Raw genomic sequence first — 26,792 nt, 5'->3', positions numbered from 1 at the left:
GCAGTATGTTTGATGCCTGCTTCAAGTTTTGTGTTGTTCTCAAATCCTAACAGCTCTCCTATAGTACCCAGATGCACTGTTTCTGTGGCAGATACAATCTCTACTCTGTGAGTGACAGAATTTTGACTTAACACTATACCTCTGGGTAATTGAGCATTTAGAGTGGATAGATTATATTGCCCTGGAGTGATGACAATTTTTTCATCCCCTACTGCAATTTTGTTGTTGTGGTGTGTAATATTAGGGATCAAGTACATGCCATAAAATGCTCTGAGAGCTATTGTTTTGGGATACACTATGTCATCATGTAATTTGAGTTTCAATATTGAATTTTGGCTGGTGAGATGGAATACCCCCATGATGTTTCAGATACCACAAAGCTTTTTGAAAATTTTCAATTGATGGTTTATTTATTTGAGACATATATCTAAGAACTGATAAACACAAATGTCCACAATTAACATCTTTGAAGTTTTGAACACGGGCATTATTGTAATAAAGATTAGATGAATTTAGATATTTTATTAAATTTTCAGGTGGAACACCTCCAAATGAATCAAATACAAATGCCTCATTGTTTAAATATTTAAGATAACAGATCCAGTGAGTGCCCTGATTTTTGTACTCATCCAAATTAACAATGCCACACTCTTTGTTGAGTGGTTGTTCTGGTAAAGAATCAGACATGTACACACCTCTAAAATGTTTGATGCCCAGTGGCCTGATTAAAGCTTCAATATCTTGGTTTGTAAGCGGCTCTTGTTTTTTTTAAACTTATTCATGGCTTTTTTAACACCTTTGCCCTGTTTCTCCATTGCCAGGTTATGGCGCTTCTGCTCATCTAATTCTGCCCTATTCTTCTTGGCATCTATTACTGTTTTTGCTATGGCAGCTGATCCCCCCGCCAAGCTCCCAACAGCCCCGAGAGCAGCTAAGATGGCAGGGATGGTAAATATGAATCCCCCCACATGTGATTTTTTTCTAGATTGTTGTAATTTTTTTAATTGGGGGGTACTAAGCAACAATTTCATACCATGCCCCTTGGCAATACAAGAGCTTTTTCTCTTGCGCTGCTTTTTGGTCAAAAGGCTGTCAATAGGCCCAAGAGATTTGAGACCTGCATAAGGTATTTGATACATAACACCCTTGGCCTTCATTGTAGGTTTATTATATACATATTTACAACCCCCACCCCAGTTTTTGTTTGGTGCTCATAGCTATGGTGGTTCCCAATGCTGAAATTCTCTCACTCAAAGAAGCATCTTTGCTTACAAATCTACCAAATGCAGCCTCTTCTAATTTCTTGTCTGCAACATGTCTCTTGTCAAGATCAGAATGTGTGTTGTATGCTATGTCATGGTCTCTGCAAGCAGCATCTAGGGGATTAACACCAGGATCACCTCTGTTCAATCTATGCTCCAATTTCGTGCCTGGACCACAATACTGATAGCCTGGAATGTGTAGTTCAAATGGCAGCTTGTTTATAATGTCATTAACAAGGCCCCGACCCTCAGAAATATTCCAAAATTTGGGGGGTAGAGTATTAATAATTTTTATGAGATAACCAATCCCCTTAGTGTCATTCACTATAAAATTAGACAATTTGGTGCTTATCATGTCCATAATTCCAACCTTTTCATTGTAAAAATTGTGGTTGCCAGCATTTTCCTCCCCAGCTATCACCAATAACCTATCTACAAGTTTCCTGACATCATCAACCCAGACAAATTCTTTAGGCAGGGTGTTGTATTGTTTGATTCCACTGCCAGTCTTGATCTGTGACCATATGGGCTTGATTAAATTATTGTATTTTGCCCCACTGCTAGACTTGACTTTTTTGTGTGGGATCATTGTTCTGGTATAGAGCATCTGATTTTATTAATATCTCTTTGTAATAATCATAATCTTGATCCGTATAGCTGCCAGGTCTCTTCCTAGTCATCAGTTCCCACAATCCAGGTGTTCCGGGATACTTAACAAAAGCACCTTTTTCTCCGAGACGAGATTCTGAATATGCAATTATATCATCTCCCATAAATGTTACTCTGAAATTGCCAATTCTATGAATGATGCTGCCATCACGCTCTGTGTCAGCATATAAGCCAAACACCTCATCTTTGTTGTCTTTAGGTGTGGTTAAATATTTTTGAGCAAGAAGACCCAATTCAATAGGATCCTGAGTAGCTTCAATTCTTCTAGGAGCAATAGGACTAGGTGTATGAATACTGGAAAGTGGGGTGATTGGATAATCTAATATGTTTCTTGCAGCTACAGGTACAAGCTCTGTGATCAAACTTTGATTTTGTTCTGTAACAGTTTTGATATTCTTACCTAATTCACCAATAGCGTCAATTATGGGCTGTTCTGTTTGTTTGTGTTTTTCATAAATTCCCCGGTTCTCTGATTTCCATCCCTTAAATCTTTTTACAAGATAATCTCTTAACTTAAGATCATCAATGATTGGCCTTTTCATGGTTATTTATATACGTCTCAACGTCTAGAAAATCGTTGATTTTATTTCTGTATTTGCCACTATTGGGTGTTCTTGTCATATCAATTGTGACAAACCCATAACTGTCCTGGTTCCAGCACCTACTGCAAAACTTAGAAAAATCATTGTAGCTCAGGTCCCCACCTACGTATTCATCATGTATGTGTTTGAGGTTGGTATGATCCTGATGAAACACGCATATAAAATTGCTATTGTCTCGGATCAGCTGCTTGGGTATTTTTGAAAACGTCTGTGCCAGGTAGAAGCAATCAATGTTTTTGTGTCGGCCCTGTGTAAAGAAATTTCTAACCTTGTTTTGATTATCCAGTATAATGTCATCAAACACAACAACAGAATTATCGAGACATTCATCAAGTGGCTTAACATCTGGTTCAAAAGTGGCAATATCCAATCCATCATATAGCTTCATCAGCTGCTGATATTTTAATTGTTCCAAGCTCTTAGAGAAGACATACAAGTGCCTGTTTTTCCAGTCTAACCAGTTGGGTGCCAATAAAAAATTATCAACCATTAGTGTAGTTTTACCACAAGCAGATGGCCCAACGATAAGACACCTAATATTATCAGGCAGCAAGTTGCCATTTCTCTTATTCTGCTGTTCAGGTTCTGGCAGCCTTTTTATAACATCCCAGGTGCTCATATTATCACTTTGTTTGCCTCGATCCAGCTGTTTTCCGGATGACCTAGCCATTTGACAAGTAACTTGTTGCCTTTTCTGCGGATAATTTTTTCTATGAGATATGTGTCAGGCTGTTTAGTTTTGCTGAGCTCTTGTTCATAGAACCTGCCTTTGAGAATTTCTCCTCGGTGGTCCTTTATTATATATGTGTTAATTGTCCCAGGTTTAACTTGAACCACCGTAAATAATTCACTGCTCCAGTTTCTTGTAAAGCCTCTTTTGAATAAGTGCTTATATTTGCTGATTCTTACTTGATCCCCCACCCTGTATTTGGCCTTTCTTGTTGTTGGCTGGTATTTAGGATAATAAACAGTGCTGATCAATTTTTGCTCATCAGATGAAGTTACTTCAGAGGGTTTCATGTTGATTGTAGAATGGACAGAATTGTTATATTTTTGTAGAAGTTCTGGAAGAATATTAATCCATTTATAATTACCTTGGAGTGTAAATTGTTTATACATAAGATTTTTTAAGGTTCTGTTGAATCTCTCTACAATTGAGGCCTTGAGGTCACTGTAACTCGAATAATGTTTTATTGCCTGGCTTTTAATAAATTGTTGAAACACTGAATTATAAAATTCTTTGCCATTATCTGTTTGCAAATAGCGCGGGGATCTTCCACTCTGATTGATGATTGTCCTGAGGGCTTCTGTAACACATTTTCCAGTCTTGGATTTAAGTGGCAGAGCCCAGGCAAATTTTGAAAATGTGTCTATGACAGTGAGTAGATACTTGTAGCCCTTGTTGATTTTGTCTAAGTTTTTCAACTGTCCACTTGCCATTTCAATCAAGTCCCCCTGCCATAAATCATCTATGCCCTTTGTGACTACTGGGAGTCTCTTAAAATTATGTCTGGCCTGTCTGTGTAATTCATCAACAATAATTTGTCTAGACATGGTATGTAAACAAGAATATTGCAACTATGGGGTGTTCAGCAGCTGAGACTGCAGGATTTTCTAAATATAATTTGTCCCCTATTTGTATTTTAAATTCCAAAGAGCCATCATCTTCAGCATAAGATGTTTCTAATGTATTGGGATCTGTAAAATCCTCTAATTCTACACTGGTGATTTTCACTTTGTTATCAGCATTTGTTATTGATAAGGTGGGGTAGTGGTGTGCCTGTGGTTGAAGCCAATATTTGATCTTGATTGGTCTCAATGTGCCCCCAACAAAAAACTGGTAATAAAATTGTGCAGGGGACAGCATATATATTTTGCCACCTGGTGTAAATGGAGAATCATATTCTTTGTTGGGGATGCTGTACAATTCAAGAATTACTGAATGTTTTGGATTCTCGATTATGCCTGTTATTTCCTTTTCTGCTGTGAGCAATCTGCTTGTTACAGATTCAAGGTGCTCATTGATGGTCCTAACAATCTCTTCGTGCCCCGGCTTGATTCTTATGTCAATAGCAAGTTTTTTGTATTGTTGCACAATATCTTGTAGCTGGGTGGCAAAAACAGACAAAGCATTTGTTTGATTGGATTCCATGGTCCCTAGCTGTTGCTTGATATTAGCTACAATTTGTTGCAAATTTTCAACAATTGCCAATTTTGAATTTTGGGTTGTAAGGTCATGGACCTGTCTTCTGATATCTTCAAACAGGGCATGCAGTTCATTAATATGTTGATTGGTTGGAAGAGTGGCCACTGTCTGTGTGAGTTGTTTGATCTCTGTTTGGATATTCTTGATATCTTCTGATTTCAATATGCGATTCACTGCTCTCTTAATATTTTTAAGTTCCTGTGATGTGGGCAGATTTGATACTGTATTTTGCAAAAATTCAAGTGCCAATTTCACATTGTTTAATTCAGAAGCATCAGCAACATTTTGCATAGCATTTTGGAGCAGGGCTATATCTGCCTGAGAGGGTGTGGATTGTTGTAAAATTTCAAGCTTTGTTTGGATATCATCTATCAAGTGATGGAAATGAGATAGTTCAGATTCAGTGTTGAGGTTTTCAAGCTTTGTGATTTGTTGCTGGACACTGACAAGTGTATCTACAATCCCGGGCAATCGGGATTCTAGTACATTTGCCAAATCACTTTGCACTGCTGCTATTGTACCTTCAAGATGAGTTATGGAACTTTGAATTTTTCCAAAATCTTCATATGTTTCAAGTTGCAGCTTAATATTTGCTACACTCCGAGTTATTGCATTCAAAGCATCAGAAGATGGCAAATTGTTCATAAAATTTTCAAGTGTCTCAATTTTTTCTTTAACCTCGGCTATGGCATTGTTCAAGGGGTCCAGATTAGGTATTTGGAGTGACTGAATCTGTTCCTTTAGAGTGGAAATGACTAGATCAAAATCTTCTTGTGATTTTATGCTTTTGACAATTGTTTGGAGCTGTGCCTGGACATTATTAATCTGCTCTTCCAATTGCTGTTTCAATTGCTCAGAGTTGTTAGCCTGGGTCTTAAATTTGGCTTGAAGAGCTGCTACAGCTTCTTCCAAACTTTGAAAATTATCCAATGTGGCCAAATCAGTATATTTCTGAAGCAACAATTTGAGTTCAGAATCAATTTTAAGAAGAGGGTCCATGCATTGTGATTGTAAATTTGTAATTTCTAATTGAAGACTGGCATTGAGTGTAGTTTGTAAAGCTTGTAAATCACTTCTTAATTTCTTGACTCTGACATCAAGCATCAAAATCTCATCACTGTGATCTTCATGTCTTGTATGGCCAAATATATCATTAGGCATTTTTGTTTAGTAGTTATTTATTATTGAATATCTGATTCTTAATTCTATAAAAAAGGGTATAAGCTTATCATAGGATCCAGGGACCTCAATATATAAGCAGTCACCAGCAGAAACAGTATATACAGTGCCAGAAATCATGTTTGAGTGCTTAATTCTGTAAATATTTCTCCCTACTGAAATTTTAACATCACCCTCAGGGGTTGTAATAAATTGCAATTGCCCACCTACAGGTAATTGGTAATGATTTAAATTATTGTTAAATATGTACAATGTTTTACCTGTTTTATCATCAATATCTGTAAGTATGCTGTTCAGATGAATAATTAACAAGCCACTCAGTTTAGACATTACAGATTGTAAATCAGGAGAGGGTTGTGGTGTTGGCAGCTCCATAATAGCCTGTTTTTTGAACCCAAATAAGTTCATAGGCATGTTTATTTATTTCAAATCATGCTCTGTGATTGGGCATTGATTCCTATTTTTCAAATCACAATGACCCCATGGTAAAGTATGTATGCCACATGATAAAATGCATCTCTTATCATCATGTGGGTCCAGAGCCACTTTTCTTACAATATTGCTGGTCAACAAGTGATCCACACTCTGAATTCTGGATTCTGATGTTTTGATTGAACTCTGGGATTTGAGGCAATTTTCATAATCTTCAAATTGAAGTTCTTTGTCAACAGTCACTCTGCCAACGCCCTTGGCCTTTTTGGCAACAGCACCACTACATGTCTCAAAACTGTACATCTTGGCACTTAACCCAGCAAATTTCACAATAACATCACCAAGTGTCTCATCTTTTAACATGCCGGGCACCTTTTTGTTGTGGGGTTGAATCCTTGTATGCTCGCTGGTATCAAAATATTCAAACAATTCAGGCTGTGACATATCTTGATAAACATCTTCTGTCTGAATATCAAGGATAAAACTATCCGTGTCCATGTACATCAGTTTTACACGATCACCATAAAAAGGTTTCAGCACATCATAATACAATATTAACATATGTAATTTGGACAAATCCAATATCACAGCCCCTACATAAATAGGCTTATCAAACTTAATCTTTGTTTTTTTCATGTTGAAAAGTGCCATGTGCTCATCATAAATTCTTCTGTAATTGAAGTTGGGCTTTGCAACCAATTTTTTGCTCCGGCTGGGGTCAGTAATTATTTTAACATCGGTATGTTTTCTGACATTTTCAATTGTTTTGCCATATACAGAATTAACCATCAATTTAAACAAGCTCTTATCAGATTGGCTCTTTGCAGATGTTCGAAGCTCTGTATTTGTATCAATGTATGGTTTCAACCATCTTGAGTGCCTGAACCTCAAAACTTTTCCAACTTTGGTTACTTGAACACCATGTTTCATCAGGAACTGGAGGTTTTTGTAATATATGACATAGTCTTGTTTTGGCTCCAGAGTCATCATCAGTTTCTTTTGTTTAGAGCCAGGTGAGCACTGAACCTCGGGAATTGGGGGCAGATCAGAAAATTTATTGTGCAAATCATCAGAAATTGTCAGATCAACCTCTAAGAAGAGGCCATAGTCACTGTCGTCAAAGTCCTGAAGATCCTCAATGTTGAAATCTTCAACCCATTCAAGCTCTGCATATGGCAGTTTATCCATCATAGCGTGACCATACAAGCTGTTTGCATCCACATACAATATATAATTTGATGGCCGTGCTGGATCATAATCAGGCATATATTTGTTATTTGCTCTGGCATATCTCTGAGAACATTGCACCATCCCTCCTCTTATACATTGCTCAATAAACAAGTACATATCTTGATCTTGGATCAGATCCAATTGCATTTTGGTGTTGAAAAACATTGAAGACCATGCTAGACCGGGGGCACTGAAAAAATACACTGGGTCCAGTCCATAATTTTGCATAGAAGATTTTCTGAATGCTTGCAGTATATCAGCTAAGAGAGCCACATCAAGTTTCAAATAAGCCATGTGATAATCACCAAATGTCTTGCATTTTAATTCCTTCCACATCAATTGGGCATGGCGATAATCTTCATCAGTGATTCCAGATCCTCTGATTTTGCTGTAAAATGCTTCTTGTGGTGGCAGGGAACACTCATCAAATTTAGAAAAATCTGTAACATAGTCATATGGATATACACCCTTCCGCCTAATTAATTTCAGGTCCAGATTTGGAAACATAGCACGTGTGATTATGAATTGCTCATCAGATAATTGAGTGGCCAGTGTAGCCAGGCTAGCAGGTGAAATTCTGTAAGAATCAAGAAATCTCATTTGAATAGGAACACCATTAACTTCAATTTTCTTGCTAATAGCAATATATTTCTCATCATTTTCAGCTAAAATATTTAAATTCTGCTTATCAAATCCCTCGTACCTGATCAGATGATGGAAATCATAATTGGATGCTCCATGGCAAAATATGGGGACAAATTTTGGTCTCTTGATCTTAATATTACAGCTATTACACAGGGCCTGTTTATATCGACCATCTGTATGAGAATGGTGATGTACCTTGATATTTGTATCTGAAAATTCACAATCACATACCGGGCATTTTTCTGCATTGGTGAAATCCTCAATCTGTTTCTCTGTTAAAGGTAACATAGGTTTTGATTTTAATAAGATGTTAGATGCTATGTCACGGCACTCATTTTCTATTCTATGTGCAAATATTTTGATGGCATTTGGTCCCATGTATGAATATTCTTTAGTAACAACACCATCCTGTACAACCACATAACAAAAGCTGGAAGGTTCATGTAGCTGGTATGGTGTAATTGAAGATTCTTCAGGATCTGGATTGCAGGATGCAAGAGATTTGAGATTTGATTCAGAATCCCAGACAATATATGCTGGGTGTTCCAACAAGGCTTCCAACTTATTGAATTTTGCTTTTTCACTTGGATTGGGCATCACCATATGAACAGGTTTATGATTGCCACAGTATTTCAGATGCTCAATTAACTTGTTTTTGGCAATTTCTGCATTCACTTTACAAACCCCTTTTATTATTTTTTTGCCATCAAATACACTTAAACATCTTCTGCACAACTTGAATATTCTATTGGATTTGTCTAGTTGTGTTCTGACTAAAGCTTCAAGACTGTGTATCAGAGTGTAATGGTATATGCCATCTCCTTCAATTAAGAGCAGATCAATCGGAACGGCAGAATCATCATCAATTGTACTGATTCTGAGAGGTTCTATCGAGCAATTGCCAGTGGAGCAAATAAATACATTAATAGATAATTGTTTGCCATTGATATGCCTGGCCTTTTTTTCAAATTTATCGATATTCTGAACAGACATTGGATATTCTAAACCCTCCATTGCATCATCAAATTTGTGTTCATGTTGTTTGTAATAAGTTATTCTCTGAGGATCCCTTGAAACTGGATACAAAGCAGCTAATATACACCACAAAAAGCATTTCTTATCATTATTTTGTATATTAACCACGGCTTGTTTGTTTTTAATATTGACAGGTAATGGCAAATATGTAGATCCTTGTAATGGGCTGAATTCAGAAATATTAACATATAACTTGTGTGGAGAGCCGCATAGGCTCCATCCAGACTCTTTTGCTGCAAATTCAGAGTGTTTAATATTCAATTGATCTATCAACCTGCTTATTATTGTGTTTGAATTTGCATTTGAATGTACAGCTACAGTTTCTGTTATGTGGGGCTGTGTAAATTTTGTGCCATTTGGTTTCTTATATTGAGTATACAATTTGAGGGACAGTTTATAAGAGCCATTTTGTGCATTAAGAATTGCCTGCAGATCAGGATTTACACTGTTCAAAAAATTCTCAATGCCACATCTTGGCTCTGATGCAAACCGGTAATCCCTAAGTTGGGCATTAAAACTGCTATGGATGGGTGCATGGCGTGGCTGCTTTGCTGCTCTGGCATTAAGAGGTGCTTCGTGCTTTCTTTTCAGACCAGATGTGGATGGTTGTGTTGATGACTGTGCAGAGCAAGTATCTCTATGTTTATATGTGAAATATTCCATGCTATATTTTCTATTGCATTTGGGGCATGTTATTGTGGGAGTTCTGTATTTGTCCGGATTACAAATCTTTTGGTGTCTGGCCCAATTAGAGCTAAATATATTTTTATTGCATTGATTACAATATTTTTGACTTGGCATTTTTGTTGTTGTTTATTATATACAATTTCCTGGGTTTCAATTCAAAACTTTATACTGAATAAAAAATATCAACTGGGTTCAGCACTATACTGTGTGTGTGTGTATGTGTATATGTGTGTATACACTTAATATTTTTGGCTTTGGTATTTATATACAATTTCTTGGGATTCAAATCAAAACTCTATGCTGGATAAAAAATATCAACTGGGTTCAGCACTGTACTGTGTGTGTGTGTATGTGTATATGTGTGTATACACTTAATATTTTTGGCTTTGGTATTTATATACAATTTCTTGGGATTCAAATCAAAACTCTATGCTGGATAAAAAATATCAACTGGGTTCAGCACTGTACTGTGTGTGTGTGTGTATGTGTGTATGTGTGTTAATATTTTTGGCTTTGGTATTTATATACAATTTCTTGGGATTCAAATCAAAACTCTATGCTGGATAAAAAAAAGCAGAAATATGCCACAACTTGGCCACAAGTGGACCGGAAGTAGACCGGAAGTAGACCGGAAGTGGTCAAACCGGAAGTGGACCGGAAGTAAACCGGAAGTGGACCGGAAGTAGACCGGAAGTAGACCGGAAGTGGACCGGAAGTAGACCGGAAGTAAATATGGGTGGGTGTGGGTGGGTGTGTGCGTGGGTGTGTGTGTGTGTGTGGGTGTGATCAAGATCAAGGTCAAGGTCATCTCAAGGTCAAGGTCGAGGTCAAAATAATCGAAAAAATAATCGAAAAAATAATCGAAAAAATAATCAAGATCAAGGTCATGTCAAGGTCAATGTCAGTGTGTGTGGGAGTGTGGGGGTGTATGTGCGTATTAATACGTTTGGCGTAGTTTTAGGTGTGGGCATCAAGAGGGGCATATTTTTAACAAGTTTATGGACAACAATCTCACAGAAGTAGCTCTTATAAGTGTAGACAAATCAATCTGAGGGGGCTCTTCCTTTCTCAGGGAAATTCCCGAGGGCATTTTTACAAAAATCTTGGATTAGACAGGGTTCCACACTTGAGCAAAAAACTCATATGGGCATGTTGAGCTTGTTTTAAGTGTAGGCAAATCTGCTTGAGGGGGGCTCTTCCTTTCTCGCGCTGGTTATATATACTTTTATTGCGTGTGTGTCAGACCGCGAGAGAGATGAAACTAATTATAATTCAGAACGACGCGATTAAAATGTGACTTCCGTTTGATATTTGAGTAAATTTTACACGATCTTATCATACAATGTAAATTACGATTTTTTTATCGATTTCTTTACGGCCTCCCCAGCGGCAACTTTCACAGGACGGATACAATCAATCCTTTCAAGTGATGACGTAACAGCGTTCTCCAATCGCGAGAGGAAATGTCCATACAATAATTCACTTCTGATTGTTCAGGAAGTACATATTTGTGCGCTGACAAAAGCGATTTCATTGTTCTTTCTTATCGAAATCCCGGAAAGTCCACATGTTGGAATGTTAGCAATAAACCTTTGCAATATTTAACATTTGTAAGTATCTGAACTCAGTCATACTGTGAAAATTTAGTATTAGATTTCCGCGCCCACACAAAACTCTACGAACACAAATTTCTCCATTTGTGTGTTTCATCAATTTCTTTCTGGAATGTATCATTTCGTTCTTGACAGATGGCGCTCAAGAATTTGAATTCTTGTTACTAGTTCTTATGCACAACTGTGACCCTCTTGTGGTACAATGGAACTGTGGAGTAAGACGACATATTCAGTTTTGTTTTCCTTTTGCTACCGTAGGGCATTAAGATAGACTCGAAATTTCTGTCTGTTAATTTGCGTCCGTTTATCAGAATCCAATGATACAGTTCAAAAAATATGAAATGAGTTGCAAAAGTGGTAGAAACAGGAAACTTCTCTTGACTTTTGGGCGGAATAGGCGTTCATTACCATCATTTTGGTGGCTTTAACTCTCGATTAGCTGTTGTGCTCCACCTTTTTGGTGACAACTCAGTTCTATATTTGTTTATTTAGAGTGTACCATCAACACACGAAAAAAAAAAGTGTATGCAATTGATAAGTACATACCTCACTTAGGAAATTTAAAATTTTTCTTCCCCAAGTAGCTTTCTCGCCTGTACGGAAATTCTCTCTGCGTACAGCAAATACAGACGGAGGACGTTTGAAGTAAAACAAACAAAATTTATACTCGTGAAGGGCATATTTATCTTAACTAACTTCGTTCAAAAACAGTGCAAAAAAATCCAATCTACGCACTTTATGCAAAAGTTTTATAACCTTATTCATGCCCAAGCGAAAGATTAAAATTCCCGGTAGTCTCTCTTCGGAAATGAAATCTGGACAGTTTTGAAAAGTGGGGAAAAATAGAAAAGATCGTACCTGACCATCACAACAATGAGAGTATTACTGACATATCCACGAAACTGCAATGGAGAAGCGGTGCTTTTTCTTCGTTCAATATCACAACGAAAGTAAGTATGCCTTAACTATGAACTATCGCAGTAAACCCTCGCGAAATAGTGCTTCCTACGTCGTTATCAAATTGCGAACGTCATATATACACGAATACGATTTTACGTTAAGAACACTTCAAGTATGCATCCACTACATGACGAGGTCTCCTATACATGCAAACCTTCCTTTTCATGAATTTGAACGAAGAATGCTCCTAACGAGGCTATAATGAAGGTCTGGTGCTTCCCCAAACGCCAAAACTAAATGTTAAAAGAGCTCTAAACCTGAACCTCCTAGCAATTCCTGACTTACAAATTTGCTGTGGTTAGGAGGGCCAGCTTTAGAGCTCTTAACATTTAGTTTTGTCTTTTGTGGAAGCTGAGTGTGTCCCGCACCGGATCCGTAATGAAAGTCTATGTTAGAAAGCAACAATACCTTGACAAGATGTTGAATTTCACTACAGCCTTAGTATTGACGTGGAACTCTGGATACTTACCTAAAAAGAGAAAAAAATGGTATAAATACAAACTTAAAAAAAAAAAGTATCAGGTGATATGAGGTAATACATGTACAGTTCAGAGCAAAAATATATTGTTTATCACGAGAAAAGCATCAATCTGCAGCCTTGTAATATGAACCGAAAATACATAAACACGTACGTACGTTCTAAGGAAATAACTTTACTGTACATTTTATTCAAGAACTAAAAGAGCTAAGCTTGAAGAACTGAAACAAAAAGCTAAAGAAGCTGCTGACCACAGGCGTAACTTAACTTAACTTGTCCCATCAAAATTTTCAGGTTTATGTTTTGTAGACCCTTCTTGGACCTGTAGAGCAAAGTAATAAATAGTAATATTTGCAATTTCGCAAAGTCACAGTTATTTAGCAAATAATCCCCCCCCCCGCCCAAGTTAAGCCACATATTCGATTCTGCCCCTTTCAAAATGAGGTCACCAAGTTACGCCCATGCTGCTGTCAAACTGCACCAACATATATCTATTTCTGAATAAATACACAGGATGAAACAAAAAGAATAATGAAAATGTTATTGGACAAATTGCCGAGAAATACTTGTGCATCACAATGCACCGTGATTTTTGTCATCTATGAAAAATTCGATCTTACATTTTAACATCTAAGGCAACTAACGGAACTAGGAGGGAAATGGGCACAAATAAGGTTTTTGCGTCACAGTGTGTACAGTGTGCGGTAAAAAAAAACAGTTGTAGGTTGCCAACATCGGTGGAGTCTTGTCACGTGTAACTGCATCCCCGGGTTTTGCAGACTTTGTTTGTGCATTTTCTGTTCTTTTACAGATTCTACAGATTCACTGAAATTTATACTCCAACTTCTCTTAGCCTATTTTTCAAGTCATTCATTTCTCCGATTCTCGAATACTGCTCTCCAGTCTGGGCCATGGCTTCCAATACAAATCTTTCTAGCATGGATTCCGTCCTCAGCTTCTTTACCGCCATTGCGCGTCATAGAATTCCTTCTCTACGGCATCTTCAGAAACCTGACATCCTTACTACTTTGAACATCCAGTTACTGCAGACCCGACGCGATATGGCCGATATGAATTTTTTCTATAAAATCATCAATGGAAAACTAAGATCTGAATTTCTACTCACAGAATTCAACTTCAGAGTTCCCTCTCGATCGACCCGAAACACTCAATTGTTCCACACCTCTACCGCTAGGCTTTCCCTTATACAGCGCTCTCTGATTCACAGGCTGCCCCAGTTCTATAATAAACTACAAACATCGACATTTTTGCCCCTGAAAGTATTTTCCGATCTTCTCGAAGAACGAATATGTAAATCTTTTGTTTGTTTCCTTGTTTATGTCTTATCATGTTTATACGTATCCTTTTTTGTTTCTACCTAAAACCAGCTTGACTTGTTCTTGTTGATTTAATAGAGTTTTCAGTGTAAAATGGCCTTACAAGTGCTGTATCTGAAACTTGGAATAAATAAATAAATAAAGAGATTTTTACTCATGTCGACTACCCAGATACAGTGCAAAGACTGATCTTCATTTTGCAATATGAAACTTATATTTCTTTCAATGAATCTCTTAATTATTAACAATTTTGCCTTCAGGGGGTCATCCCCCCCCCGGATTTTTAGATCAAACTTCCATATCCTGGATCAAACTTATTACAACCAGACTTTCAAATAAATCAAGAAATTCCTCGCTTTGTAAATTTTACTGCAGACATTTGAAGAACGTAATCGCACAGACAGAAGTGTTTCCGAAACCGGAAACTTTTCCTACCGAGGAAAACTCTTCCGGTTTTGTCACAGCCGTACACTGCAATGGAAGTTCCTCACGCGGAGGAGCCTTTCCAATACAAGAAGACGAGCAGACACCGCGGAAGGAAGGAAGAAATTGCCCACGCACTCAGAAAATTACACACTTCGATCCGACAGCCACCTTTTACCCACTCGGAAACAATGCAGTTACAGAAGCGAGAAGGAAAAAAAATGCTCAGGAATTTCTCAAAAGATACATCCACTCGAGCACGCAATCTACCCACGGATCCATGTGACCCAGATCGTGAAATATAAAAACGCACACGGTTTGTCATCGGCGGCACGCACTCGCTGAAGTATCGCTGATTAAGTCACTGGAAAAGGATTTTCATTGCTTTTTCATTACATAATGATTGCATTCCTCGGCAATTGTATTCTAATTAACACTTCGGAAAACCCGCCTCATTATTTTTTACCTTCCCGTGTGTCATCATCCCTGGCGAACGATTTTTTCGCTCATTTCTTTGACAGGTGAATCCTCCGATTTTTTTCTTTCGTTCCTTGACATTACCCTTGCATTGGCTAAAGACTGCATATTTGGTCTTCAACGTTTTACCTACTATCTCGATAATCCGGGTTCTCGCTGATGGCATAGTGGTAACGTCGCCGCCTTGTAATCAAAGGTTTAGGATGATACCCAGTGGAGGTACACAATGGTTTGCATCCTACTTTAATACTGTAGGTCCAGTCCCGATTAGTCTGCATGTGCACAAAGTGGACTCAAAGTAATACAAACTCTCGATATACCTTCTTATACAGGGTGTATCATAAGTAATAGCGCAAACTGACACAGTTGAAAGTACACGATAATAGAAGCCAAAAAGTCTCGGTAAACATGGGTCTGCAAACGAGCAGTTTTCGAGATAATTGCGAATGTGTGATTACAAGCCGCCACTGACTACATTGTTTGCAAACGTCGTCCTGGTTGGTAAAATGTACTCTTCGTTGCTGTAAGGTTCCATTTTCACTACGCAGTACAGCACAACTAACGTGACTCCCACAGTACGATTAGACTGTGTACTGATTGTATCCATCCTGTTTGATTACAACGCCTGGCGGAATGGTAGCTTCGTTGCCTTCTTGCAATCAAGGGGTCACGGGTTCGATATGCAAAATGGCGGCTGTGCGAATCCTGACGTCACATGAAACCCACCTGTAATTGTATAATGAGCATGTCCAAAAATTCTGAACAATGATCAACCAACATGTATATCATGTCTCCAATGTTTGCTATTAACAGAATAATAAAAACAACTGCCGTAAAATTACATTTTTTTTAACTCAAGTGCATTTTTTATTTTCAAAGAGCCTAGAATTATTCTATGCTGTATGTCCAGTAGAAGGAATTCTGATCATTCAGTTTTAAGCAGAACTTGTCCAAATGCATTTCAGAGGTCTGGCACAAATAGCTTATTGTAAATTCCGGAAGAAATCAGGGTATCTAGGTAGCATACTGGTTAGATCTCTCGTTTCCGGGCTAATCGATCAGGGGTTAGTTTCCAGGAAGAGAGGGTGCCATCGTGAGGGCAATAAGGAAGCTACAGACGCAGTCGAAATAGTAGGATAACAGATGGCACTAGAGAAGCTCGCCACACGTCACAACTTCGCAGGCCTTGACCATCAAAGTCTGTTAGCTCAGAGTTTAGCCTGAACAACAATTAATTTTCCATCTAAACAGAATTCGTGGCCCTGTGGCATGAACTCCTGGCACCGACAGGCCAGCTGTTGTAACCCCGGAGGTCACGATGGTTTATGGTACGCGTACAGAATACTCGCTCGGTTCATTACGGCACCCCATAATAAAGTACGCTCATCGCAAGCCACGCAGTGCGAAGCAGTTCGAGTAACCGCGTGATGCTCCGTTGAGCACGAATTTGGTAGTTATCTTTCCTTTTCTGCGTTCGCACGCGCTTATTTACAAACAATGCGTGCGGCGTCGAACCATGTACGTCATTCTCTTTCCATAATTTTTCTCGTTGTTAAGTATTCTAACCTCACTTGAGCTCTTCAAGAAATAGCACGTACTGATTCCACCTTTAAAGCTGTACATTCAGATGAAGGTGGATATATAACAGGTGACTCAATCACTCTGGTGAAAAGAGCATTGGTTCAGGACATACAGCTTAATCAAGATAAAAATGCGCCCGGCAAACTGACGAACTAAAGTGCACAGTCATTTGTTTCCTCCTCTCGCTTTCCCTTCTTGTTATTGATGTTGCCTAACTCTGTAGATAACAGAACTTGGTATTGAAAAGTTGCTTTTGAAATCGGCTCAACGCTAGTTAGCAACACACAATGCATTGCAGGGAAGCCAGTCTTTCAGGATATAGATGTCCCATTTTTTTGCCGGTGGCTGTACACTCATGGAAAGAAATACTTCCTCATAGAGTTTTCATACGATTAGTCTTGCAGGGACTTATGCTCTGTGCATGCATAAGAAAAATTTATATCTCCATACTGGGCAGATTTGGAGTATTTTCAGTTTTGTAAGTTTTAATTTTTAAAATTATTTTCAGAAAAAGAACTTGCATAGAAATTGTATGAGTTTGAATTGAAGAATGATTGTATGTAAAAATCAATTCAGCATCTATTTGGTATACAACTCGCAACCAATGTTTTAAAAATCGAAGACGTGAGCGTCAATACTCCAAAACTTGCTATTTCTTCATCTACAGTGGTCGAAGTTGGACGCGGGGATAGTATCCCCCACTACAAAAAATTATCTCCCACTTTGTCTCATTGTCGCAATGTTAGAGGAGCGAAGATAATTTTCACGTAACCTACTTCCTCGTCCGCGTTCAGCTTACAGCCTCCACCCCTATTTTGCCACTCGACTCTTCCAGTTTGCGCATGCGCACATTTAGTCTGAACTAACGTAGACTGGCAGCACGACAAAACAGGTCTCGTTTATTCTAAGTTTATCGACAGCAAAAGCGGGTGGCGATCTTGGATGAATGTACTGAATGACCAAACACGCGTACACGCATAAATCAACACCTTATCAGCACCATCTGGCGAGCTTCCAAGTACCGCAGTGTTTTAATCACCAAATTAAACGACATTGTTTTTCTTATCAGGGAAACAAGCCAGAGCGGCCACAGTGATAAGTTTCATTTCAGAAGCATTTAATTCCACTCTGGGATTCCGAACAGTCTGATATCTGATAGAACGGAATCTCTGCATTGCAATCACAACCGAAGTGGCCGCTAAGGTTTGATAACTTTATCTGTACATAAACTCTGTATTTAACAATGATTATTTTGCCCCCATGCCCCATTTCCTACATGGCGACAAGGTATTTTAAAAAATCATTACTTCTTTTATGCACAATTTGCAGCACGTTATCTTCTCCTTTTGGTAAATGCTTAACACAAACTTGACGACTTTTCTCATCGTCCTCTTAGGACACAGAATATGTGACAATAACTTCATAACTTGTGGGATGAACAGCCGTAACGTCGATTGCAAACAATTGAAGGGAGACTGACTTTTAATACACACACACACATACATTCACACGCACACTAGCCTATATACATACAAAAATGTAAAGTCACTGGACTTTTGAGCATAAATCAGCCAGAGACAATGTATTTTGTTTTTCGTTCCGGAAATACACTAAATTCTTAAAGATTGATCTCCTTTCAGAATTTCTCGAGGCATTGAGGAGAATTGTATCTGACTAACACACGCTAAATGAGCTAAATGACTTGATACTGGTGACAGTTCCGTGTCTCCTTGCAATCACAGTGGATGCACCTTCTGCTCAATGCCCTACAAGGAATTCGAACAGATCTAATTTTCCCGACTTTGCAGGACGTCGTTATTTTGAAACGAGAAACTTTTATTGAAAACTAGTTTCAGACCAACAAAAATGTAGCAGAAGAAAGGTCCCTCGGTAAGGCATCGATACAAGTTCGTCACTGCTTCTCATCGTCGCGATTAACTCGCTGATGTGGAAAAACGACGCAAAATAAAAGTTACGTTGTGGATCAACTCTTGCTCTATACGCTCCCGACAAACATAGTACGAACAGAGCATGCGTGCACGAAATTTATCGACAAACAAATCCATGTGCGTCCAACCCAGTTGGTTAAAACTGTTCCTGGATCCATTTGTCTGGATATTACTGCACAGCGGCATGACTCACCATGTTTTTTTGTTCTTTCCGAGGGGAGGAAAAAGCGAGTTCACACCGTCAGCCACAGCAGTCAATCTCCATGATGTAAGCTCCCATCCGCCCTCCCCTTCTACAGTTAAATGTCTGAAGGCAACTTTCGTCCATGAATGTACACTGACTCATGTACGGAAGTGTTTTGTTTTTATATACAAACTGCAACGAACGACTTAATCTGTCTTTTACTCTCAGTAAATCTTCGTACTTTTAAAGAGAGCCTACCGGTCTCTTCTCACTTATGCTGCTTGGATTATTGAGTTCCCTCAATATTCTTTCAAGAGTTTACAGGATTCTTCTTGGGAAACCTGGTGGTAAGAGACCCTTAGGAAGGCCAAGACGAAGATTGAGAGATAACGTTGAGATGGACCTAAAGAAAATCGGAAAATATGAAAAAGATTAGACAGATCTTGCCCAGGATAGAGACAGATGGGAAGGCTTGTGTTGCCGCAGCCATAAACCTTCGGGTTTAAGAAGGCTAGAGAGTTAGCTAGTTAGTCTATATTAATTCTTAACTTATAATAATGGAGTCTGGAAGCAGGGATATGTAGGTGCATAAACGTCCATGTTAAAAACATCTTGTTTATGCATCTGCAGCTTCGGAACGAGTCATAGCTTCCGCATCATCCACCAGTCAGCAAGCGAGCCGCTGACGTCATCTCACCGCAGCACCTATCACTTACCCAATTGCTCACGCTCTACTATTGGTAGGCTCACTAGTTAGGCTCGTGCCGTCAGCTAGAGATGTTCGAAAATAACCGAAATCGAAAAATTTCGTACTGTTTTCGGTATTCAGTGAAAAATGCTTCCTGATCCGCATACTCGTTCCATTCTTTTCCGCTGATATTTCCGTTAGCACGACGTCGAAGGATAGCTACGTTCAGATATTTAGAAATCTGCATTGCCCTGGAGTTTATGGCGCCGGAAGGCCACTAGAAATCTAAACTTTACATTCGCCGGTTCAGATTGGACAGGAAGTTACTTTTATTAAAACTAGAGCCGGGAAACACGTGCTCCTCTCGTCCTCACTAATGCCTCTTCAACGTTGCAACGTAGAGGGTGCACATGTTGAAGTAGAGTCCGTAAATTAATGTTGACACCTAATTTAAGCACAAGGGTGTTTGCTGCAGTTCTGCGTGGGATCCGAACTATAAAATTTGTATCCGAATCACTATCTTCAAATTGCAGCTCTCAGTTTCTTAAGAGGTTGATTGATACTTTACAATAACTTGTGATAATTATTTATTTGTATATTTAGTCTAAGAACTATGTATACTTCTGCGAATGACAATTAGTAGGGATACAAATTTATGGTAAATAAAAACTGAGGAGAGCGGTAAATAAAATGTTAGATCAGCGGTATATACCAGCGGTGGAAAAAAATGGCACACACTTTTTCATTATGAGAGGAAACAACATACAAAACAGCTATAAATTGATAAACTACTTCATATTTATATACTGTACACATACACAAGTACTTAGCTGTCTAACCAGAAAGAAAACATCAACACAAAATCACTTTATTTCTAAATTGCATATTTCAAGTGATTTATTCATTGTATGTATTTAAAGGATATCCTTGCTGTCCAACAAATAAAATAATCACTACTGCACATACACAAACACATGTTGAAAATCACATGATGATAAACAAAATTCATTCATGACTGAACACAAATGACCCCATTGTTTCCCTTGATGTGCGGGAACAGACTAATCTTATCGCTGCTACAGCTAGCAAGTTCAATGAAACTGGAAATTGAGTCGACATTCGGGGGAAGAAAGAAATGCAGCTTGACAGGGAGCGAAGTTTTCGAACTGAGATTATGTGCATGGGAAATCCAAATTTGCAGCGTCTTCCTGACGTGATCGAAGATAAAACGTTCTTCAGCTGCAAGTGGTAGGAAACTTTAGGCAAACGTTTCGTTACAAATAGACAGTTTGCGCGCAAAACCTCGATTGCCGGTGTTTGCGTGTTTTCTACTTAATTTGATGATATTTCACGATTATTTCGCGAAAAAGCGTTCATTTCGTGGGAAAGCACACATTTCGCATTACTTCGCGAATAAAATTCATGGATGTTTCATCATTGGGAGTGTAGTTACGTGCAGAATGTTCAAAATTGCATCTTTTTTTTTTCACATTTCGCGATTTCGCGCATCGCGAAAATTCAATGTCCCTAACAATTAGCAACCAATCCATTCTTGTTGTTTAGCAGTACAAGGTGGTGTAGGCGGTATGGTAAAGTTCCCCGTGTATATAGCACCGTACCATAAAGGCACATTTAAGGGATGTGGGGGTAGGGCCCCACAAATTCTCGATATATTCCATTTTGGAGGTGATGTGATCAGCACCACGCTCTGGCCGCCGTTACCCCCCAGGTACCCATTGATTTGAGGGTGGGCTAGTTGTTTGTTTTTTCTACGTGCACAGAATATCCGTAAGCATACGATAAGATGTTGGACTTCCGGTGTGAAATTAGTAAATTTAGTCTCGATTAATATATGTGTGCTAATCTTTGCTTTGATGCAATATCTAAGAAAATGAAGGTCTCAGAAAATTCGACGAACTCCAACACCTCCCGCAAGCATTACGTACAACCAACAAGAATTAAATTGCTCGATAAACTTACAATCAAGGCGAGCATTTCTGCGAAGTACTTGTTCATATGCAAATGCACAAGGTGAATAAAAATATTTTACGTAAGAAATTCCCGAGAAGAAAAGGCTTGCTACATCTCCATGGCCTCTTTTGAATGCAGCGTACGGCACAGGTTTTTATATTATCCCATCGCCTGACCCGCACGCGATCTTCCCCCGAATGAGAACGCTCTGCCACTGCATAAGATATCTTGGTCCTGGCCTACTGACCCGCGGGAGGCGAATTTTAAGAGCAACGCTGAGAATCTGGGTCGCCACAATGATAGGATTTACGATAATCATTTTTTATACCGTTAATTACGATAAACCACAAATCTTTCTATGCGATCTGCGTGTAATACGTGGAATGTTACGCTCTGTAGAGGGTTATTTTTTAAAAAAAAATCACAACGCATATGTAGGCGACGTGTTTTCTTCGCCAAACTTCCATCTAACCAGCGTGGTATCTGAAAAAATTCTTGAGGGGGGCATCAACTTATTTCGAAACATTGGGAGATTACATTTGTGGGGGAGTAAAGGTGGACGGAACGTGGTGTTGATCATATCACCTCCATAAGGCCGAGATTGAGAATGTGTGGGGCTCCTTTTCCATATTTCTTCACGGCTTGTGAGGGGAGTTACTGTCCGGACGAAATATCAGCATGGTAATTGGAAAAGAAAAAGTCATATTAGAAACCGAAATAATAAGTCAGTCAATTTTGTGCAAGTACATCTTAAGAGATAATGCAAATTTTGAGGACTGCAGAAAAAAAGTGATCTATTTCGTTCATTTCATCTCCCAGGAACAGAAAGTACAAGCTCGAAGTTCGAATATTGTTGCATGCACAGATAGGCCAATCGCGACTGGACCTACAGTTTAAAGTGGGATCCGAACCACTAGGTGCCTCCACAAGGTATAGAATCCGGGAATGCTTTATTACAAGGCAACGACGTCACCACTGGGGAGGCCAGAACATAGCATAATAAACGCAATAGCTGGTACTAAATCATCTTTGAAGAACACACGTGTGCAAAATTTTCCAGACCAAAAAAAGCAATCAGCAGCCGGTAGAAATCTGGCGACTCAGACCTGGCGCCTTATGCATTAGACATAGCCTGACCCTAATATCTCGACAGGAAAGGAGAGGGAGCTGATGAGACACCACGTCAATGGCATAAAAGTGCAGAGTCACTACACTTCCTCAAGGCACGAAGTGTAACGGGCATCCACCAAATGCACTAAAGCAGCAGCCAGCATCTCTGAAAGGCTTTGTGACAAATAGGCATGAACTTGTGTCAAGGAGGAGGGGGTATAAAATTGCCACGAACAGACTGCACCATGGAAAGCGGTCTTCGACAATTCCGAAATGAGACACTGCAGAATCTGAGGCTGAGGTTGGTTTGAAGTCTACTTGATGAACAGATAGGCCAATCGGAGCTGGACCTACAGTTTAAGGTGGGATCCGGACCATTATGTGCCTCCACCGGGAAGCGAACTCGGGTACCCCTGATGTGTGGTGCATGGTCACGTGGTGCGTGCTAATTAATCAAATGAACGTTCAAAGAAGCAGACAGGCATTTATTGAATCTTCTGAACTTGAACACCGTCTACTTGATTGAACGTTATTTCCTTGCACCAGGCTGACTCCAGGATACACCAGCTTGTGTCGAAACTAGACGAGGCTGTTCACCAAAGAGAATGGTCACATACATACTGGTTTTGGTTGTCTTTCCATTGGTTAAGTTAGGTTAGGTCTATACGTTCGCCAAACCTACGTATCTCCCTGCATGTCCTAAATACGTCTGCTACCCCCACGGTAAAAAAGTCGGTTAAGTCAGTAATCGAATACAATAGTGGAGATGAAGTATGCATTCTTCACTGCAGGTTTTAACATCCACGAAAAAAACACATTTCCGGTTCTTCTGGTTTCTGAAACCATGCTCACAATTTGTTTCATAAATATACTTTTCTTCGAATTAATTAGTGCAGTGGGTGGTTTACAGCGAACACTGATTTGCCTGAGTGACTTTCCAGTCCTCGCTATAGTTCGTAGGCTCATTTCGCAGGATTGCTTGGGATAACATTTCACGTAACTTCAAGAACAAAAAAAGAACAGTAATATTAGTAATGAAGTTTTTTTTCACCCAAACCTAATCCTCCACTCTCTTCAGCGCCGTTTGCATCCAACAAAGAGCCTTTAGTCTAGATTCCCGAGATGGAAAAGATGATGATACTCCTGGAGACAGGATTACGAGCAACAGAAAAATGACGTTCGGATGACACAATAATGAGAGTCCCATTCGCGACACCAGAAACAGCTACGTTCCGTGGGAAGTTCACAAAGAATGAATGCGACAGGCTCAGGAAAAACAGCGTTTTCGTACAATTTTGAGCTCAGTTTCTTTGGGGAAAAAACATGACGTTGAGTCTTGAGCACACTGAAGGTTTCTACTATTACCATAAATTTACTATTCACAAAGGCGTATGCTCAGAGCGTGGATCAAAAACTACCCAAGATCCACTGACCTGCATGCAACGAGGCTACCGTTTTCATCGAGGCTACATTCGGTATAACACTCCTCTTTTTTAACGTCTTCTCTTGCTTTGCTGTTCCATCCGCTCTATGGCCACAGGAGTGAAACTCGCTAATTGGCCCAGAGTGAAGGTTCGTATTTTCCTCCTGCTCCCCAGTGTATCCAAAAAGCATTTCTTTGGCTTATTTCGCAGAAATTCTCAAGAGGCTGATTTTTATTCCACGGAAGATTTTTTTTCCTTTTATCGGTTTTAGGTGCAGGCGAGCAGTACCCGATTAAGGTTTTGCATGGTTCCGGTCAAATATTGAAATACGGCCCTTCCATTCGCAATTACATGTATTCATTGAGGTCCTCATTTGAGCAAGGTGCTTCCCCGATGGCGTCGTTGCCTTGTAATCTTCTTTTAAAATGTCCCTCAAGCGTCTTCTTTCACATCATCTTCCGAACCAGTGTCCCAGTTTCCGGCCACTAGGGGCGTTACTGTATATACACCACAGATTCATCATGTGCCTCGAGGACAAATAGTTTCGTGCCAACCTTTCAATATGCAAGGTGTTGCGAAAACTAGGTTTACATCCACGAGACAGCCAGTAGCTATATACTTTAGAGACACATACCAGGTTCTTGAGTTACATAACGACCAATTTTACAACACTTTCTTGAGGACAATAATTGGTGACCATTCTTATACACGTTTGCAGACAACAATGTGCTTGTACTGTACAGAATGCCACCAGGCATCAACAATACTTAATTGGTTGGTATTTACTTTTTCTTACTAAAAGTATGTCAGACAATACCACGCCAAAGGCGAAGAACGTTTAATTTCAAGTCTTACGACGATATATTTTACAAACCCGTCAAAAGGGGAGGAACAGAAACTGATTGTGTTCACCGGTGTAGACCACACAGTTAGTATTCATGGATCTTGGCATTTTAAAGGCGTGCAGCCATTTTTTCGTTGGTACCAGGTATCGGTTTTTCTGCGTTCATATCTACCTGGAATTCCGGTATCCGCTATTTGTTATATGGGGAGTGTTGCCAACAGCACGAGAGAAAAACTGGCTAAATCGCACCCAAAATGGAGCTAAAATTCACATCCAGGGGGCTAGATTTACAAATCTTGGGTGTTTTGGTGCAAAATTTCTGAAACTCAAGAACCACAACTAATCAACTGTCAAGATGAGGGGCATACGCTCAACTAAATTAAATTTTCTTACCTTAAATAATTTATTTCCCCCGTAAATTGTGGTGCAGTAAATTACACAAAAGCATTACACATTTTCGGCATATTCCTCCTTCATATATATGCGCGCGCGCACACACACACACACACACACACGGCCGCACACACGAACTAGTCTCTTGTCGAGCCTCACTGTTACGAACAATACGTCGATTCAGATGCAAAACAAATGAACAAAGATTCGCATTTTCTGGAATCGACGCTATCCGTAATTCGCCTCGGGCTACACAGCATATCAAAACCAGAAACAAGGGGATAAAGTGACAATGTGCACTTACTACCTGCTCCCCAAGAGGGTCTCAGGACGAGCTTGCAGGTGCATTACTTTACTGAAAATACCAAAAAACATTTCATTACTGAAAGGGCTAGATTTGTAGCAAGATTTATCTCTGTAGGGCTAAAAAGCCCCTCATGGCTTTTGCTGAATTTTGGGGCTGAGTACGTACTCAAAAGGGCCAACTTGGCAACACTGTGTATGGGTTTTCTGCCCCAACTACAGTTTTCATATGCATGATCAACTATTTTCCTTTTGTTCCTTGAGAGGGGAAGTTATGAATCTTCCAAATATCGTAACAAGTTCTATCTTTGTTGTCTGTTCGTTTTACCATTTGTCCAATTATCCTACTTCCTTGTGAAAGTTAAAGGCTACCATCATTGGATGCTCACGTACATTTACGAATTTAGGTTATAATTCTTTAACTGTGTTAAGTGGGGGTAACAATGCCATTGCTAGTTGGGACTGTCGCCCAGAATCTAGACCATGCTTCTGAAGAGCGTTACACTCACAAAGACTGTCAGTAAAAAAATCCAACTTGCCTCCAAACAGCCTTTATCTTACAGGAAATGAAACCTAATGCAATTTCCTTTTACCTTACCATACATACATTTACATTAGAGTGCATCCCACTCGTGCAAAGCATGCCGGATCTACTAAGGCGGCAAACATCATGAGAGCTCAAACTCCAAATAGACTTCCCATTAATCCACTCAGAACGCGGTTGTCAAGGAAAACAAACTAAAAAGTATAAACTTTCCAAATGTATTCTACAAGATCAATATTTATCCTAATAAAAGTACACTTAAGTTATATCTGCCATGTTGCTCTAACTTCTCAATGTTCGATCATCACACTCTTTTTACCCCTCATTTACCCTTTTCAGTTTTCAGATATTTTTATCGGTTTTCGCAACCGAAACCCTTGTCATTTTCTACCAGCACTGTCTATCAAGGCAGGTTCTTAACCAGGCAAGTTGTATAATTGGATATTTTTGAACCAGCAGCAGTCATATTCATTTCCCCATCTGAAGCCATGTATGATAGCTTACTGCAAAAGATGCAAACCATTTCTCATCAGCCGGCCCCAGTTGCGGAGTGGTTAGCACATCGC

The 26,792-nt window shown here is 39.3% G+C and overlaps 1 protein-coding gene across 5 annotated transcripts in view; it reads right to left on the bottom strand.

The window, feature by feature from the left end:
* jvl (javelin-like) overlaps positions 1-26,792 on the bottom strand; it is a 464,141-nt gene that overhangs the window by 180,390 nt on the left and 256,959 nt on the right. The window contains exon 1 of one of the 5 annotated variants that reach the window (XM_083131438.1): positions 12,929-12,990. The exons of the other annotated variants lie outside the window; for them this stretch is intronic. The gene's annotated coding sequence lies outside the window, so the exon portion shown is untranslated. Of the gene's footprint in view, positions 1-12,928; positions 12,991-26,792 lie in introns of those variants that run through there. 5 annotated transcript variants of the gene reach the window in all.

The sequence above is a fragment of the Lepisma saccharinum genome, chromosome 11, assembly GCF_977018435.1.
Source record: "Lepisma saccharinum chromosome 11, izLepSacc3.1, whole genome shotgun sequence".
Lineage (NCBI taxonomy): Eukaryota > Metazoa > Arthropoda > Insecta > Zygentoma > Lepismatidae > Lepisma > Lepisma saccharinum.
The sequence above is the reverse complement of the archived record's forward strand: the minus strand, read 5'-3'. Positions and strand labels throughout refer to the sequence as shown.